This window comes from Cariama cristata, unplaced genomic scaffold, assembly GCF_000690535.1.
Source record: "Cariama cristata isolate BGI_N322 unplaced genomic scaffold, ASM69053v1 scaffold40262, whole genome shotgun sequence".
Taxonomy (NCBI): Eukaryota; Metazoa; Chordata; class Aves; order Cariamiformes; family Cariamidae; genus Cariama; species Cariama cristata.
In genome coordinates this window covers 1-3745 of record NW_009605124.1, presented here as the reverse complement: position 1 = coordinate 3745, position 3745 = coordinate 1, and positions in this window count along the sequence as shown.

Genomic DNA, 3745 nt, shown 5'->3' with positions numbered 1-3745 from the left:
CTTTTTCACCTTAAAAGCAAAAGGTTAAATATATTGAATTATAATTTAGTAAAATACAGGAAAGGGAGTTATTTTAATTAGGAGGAAAAAATAAAAAATAAACCCAACCCCAACCACAAGTCCAAAGACATACAGAAATAATTAAGAACAACTAAGTAGAGGGATAAATGGTGAAACAAAGAAACAAAAACAAGCCCAACAATCAAAACTAATGCCATAGACACAACACCTCTCTGCACTTGAAGTGTTTACTCCCCAAACTTTGTTTGAAAAATCAACTGGAAAAGGGAAAGCTTTATAACCCCTTTTCTGTTGTACACAGGTGTTTAAATGACACAGTAACAAAAACTATAGGAAAGAGTCAAGAACAGGTGCACAAGGTCTTTTCAAAATAAGCAAGACCTGTAATCAAATGCCATTATTCAGTATATACGCCAAAGAACAGACATTAGAGATGATGGCAGGTATGTATACAGACCTTTCAGCGCACTTTCGCGCTGAACTTGCACTTCAGTACAACGGTAAAGGAACTGGACTAACTACTTACAAAAAGTTATTTTTACATGAGCTAGATAAAAGTCACAACTAACACAAGTATTTTCAGCTCCTTGCTCAGACCAATTAAGCGACATTTCACTCATTTCTAAAATTTCACATTTGGTATGTCACATCATTTCTAGAGAGACAGCCTGGCTTCCCCACCCTTCCTGAAACGTAAACTGTCAGATACTCAGGTCTTCACAGATTCAACAGAAAGAGAAAAAAAAAAAGTTTGATTAAATTCAAACGATTAAAGAAACATCAGAACTGCCCAATTTCTCACTTTGCCAAAACAGTAGGAGTTGCGGGTGAACACCCTTACCTTTTTGGTTTAATTGAAGCACCAATTTTGCCATTAAATCTAGCGAAAGACTCTAAGATTAAAGATGTAGCTTCCTGGATCTAAAGAATCTAAGACCAAAATGGCAACTGGATGAGGGGAAGGTCCTACAGCAGCAGCCTTTCCTCACAGCCTTGCGTTACCCGACAAGAAACAGCTAACTGATACTCAGAACAACCAAAAAAGCCTTTCCTGTAACTACTGGAAGACGAGGTATGACAGAATTTCCTGTGCATGTTTATTCTGAGAAGGTGGCTGGCACTTTTTGAGAGCTCCCTGGTGCACAAGGTGACAGAAGCCTCACCGCATGCGCCGTTTGCCCATCCCGCTCCAGCAGCCCACTGAAGCACCCGCCTTTGCACTGCTCCTGATCGTCCCTGCGTCGTGCCACAAAGAGACAGACATTTTCTCACGACTTCGAACGCACTTCTCTATGCGTAGCGACTGCAGGTTTCATGCTTTCATTTAGCTATTCGCTCATGTAAGATGTGCAGTTTCTTGCAAAGCTGTCCCAAAACATCCAGGCAATGACATGCAGCATACAGAACGCAACAACACAACACAAAGACCTGACCTAACTCTAAACTAAATTCAGAGTCATGCAGCAGCACCATTTTTTAAATCTAGATGAAGTTCTCAGTGCCTAGAGAAGGTAAGAAAGGTTTTATCTCAAATCTCGAGCCCAAAAAACACAACACCACACCCCAAACCCTTACAATTCTCAGTTAATTCTGACAAGACAATTTGCAATAGTAGAATGAGGTAACTTCTTCCAGCCGACAGTTACTGTAGATGCCAAAGAGCTATCTATGATGCAGACATAGAAGGTAACGAAGAGATCTGCAAGGAAATAATGCACAGCCCACTCTGTAAACCGTTTGTAAAATCTCCGAATTAAAAAATTCCTCATAATTAAAATCCTGCTTGTAACAAGCCAGGTGGAACATTACCAGCAAACATGTATTTTGTCATTTATTTCAAAGCAACATTCACTAGACTCATACCAAGACACAAAACCATAATGAATCCCTTCTTAGGCAGACAGAAAGAGCGCAGAAGGATCAAGTAAACACAGTTTCTTCACCGATGTCTATTCAAACACTAAAAATTTTAACAGCCTATGAGAGGCTGAATTATTATGTTGCCCAAAGTGATAAAGATGAAATAGCTTATGTATGAGATCAGCTCTCTTCCTTTACCTTCCTACTTTTTAAATTTGCATGAAGGTCAGTGGGTGAAAACAAAACAAAAGGACAAGTCCGCGACAGATGAGCTTGAATATCATTCAAAGGACTGAAAAAAACCCAACAAAACCAGCAAGTCACTAATGGGTTCCCAAGGTCTGAGGTTTTTTCCCCTCGTAAAACTACAGATATAATTATGCCAGTAATAACCCCAGGGTACGTATCCAGTGCCAAACAAAAGTCAGTGTGGCACGACTATACTTTTTTTGTCAAAATAGTATTTTTATAATAGTAACAAAGTCTACACCTTTTTTGGCAGAGTCTTCACTTTTAAGGCATAAAGTCTCATTCAGCTTTAATTTTAATCTTTAAATTATAATAACTTGATTCAATAACTTATATAGCATGTTAGACCTCCTTTAATACCTTTCCTTTCTTAGACTGATTCAGAACTGATCTTTGCTAAACATTCAGCATGTCAAGTTTTCTTCTCATATCTTCCATTATCTTCTTAAATTGACTAAGAGTTCTGTATTAAAAAAAAAAAACAAACAACTGTACAATTCATCCTGTCACTAGATTTAATGCTGAACTTTCTATTTCTTCACATTTCACTCATGGTCATCAAGTCTGATATCGGACGAGTCAGAAGTTCCTCACATATATCTAAAGGTATCTCTCCTACCAACAGTTTGATTTATTGGCCCGCATGACTCATTAGCATTTCAAGGGTTTGGGGGCTGCTTTGGGGGGGTTTTTGAATATTTTTCTGCTTCTGGTGATGCTACTACTTCTTTATTTGTCAGCAGGGAGGATTGTAATAGAAAAAGACTGCATTGCTAATGTGATTTTTTTTTTAAACTAGTGCTTTGAAGCAGGAGCACTGACTGCTTCTAGTTAATAGGAAGGAGTCTGCTGTTACCTCAGGCAGGCGGGACAAGCACACAGAAAGCAGGTACTTCCCCTATTAACCGCTGCAATGTACAAGTTCACCAGGCAAGCAGGGACAGATGGTGAAGTTAAAGTGAAGGCTCTTTCTGTCTACAGGCAAGATCCTATATGCCACCAAAGCCAAAAGGCAAGGTGCTGAGGTTCCAAATAAATGTTATGTTAGCATGATACACTCTGGTAAATATGAAGGTTTTATACTTTCCTGTATGCCCTCTCTTAATGCCTACAAAAGAAGTTTATCCCCCTGAAGTTCCTGCTTCCTTATCCCTGCCTTCTTCACCTAACCACCTCCGGGAGTTTCCAGACCAAGAGCAGGTACGTGAATTATCAAAGTACCCTGCCCTGGGCCACGCAAGGTGCTGCCTGAACCCATAGGAAACAGCACACACTCCCAAAGGCCCACAAAACAAGCGGCAAGCCTGGCTCCAGTACTGCTCGTCACCACTGCTCTCGGCGTTTCCAGTCTGTAACGGGGGAAGAAAGCTCAGCCTCTGTCAGGGACAGCAGCTCCTGGGAAGCCGGGGAAGGCCACAGGCTCACCTGAGCGACCCAGCCAGCCCACGCTTAGAAACGTGGGGTACGGCGGGCACGGTACCGGAGCTCATCCCCACAACAGGGCATCCTTCCTGAGGTAAAAGTTAACTTTCACAACCACAAAGGCAATGCCACTACCTGAGGAAAGCTTTATACAAACCACTGGCAAACATGCGCTTCGCTTGGCTTTTTCTTT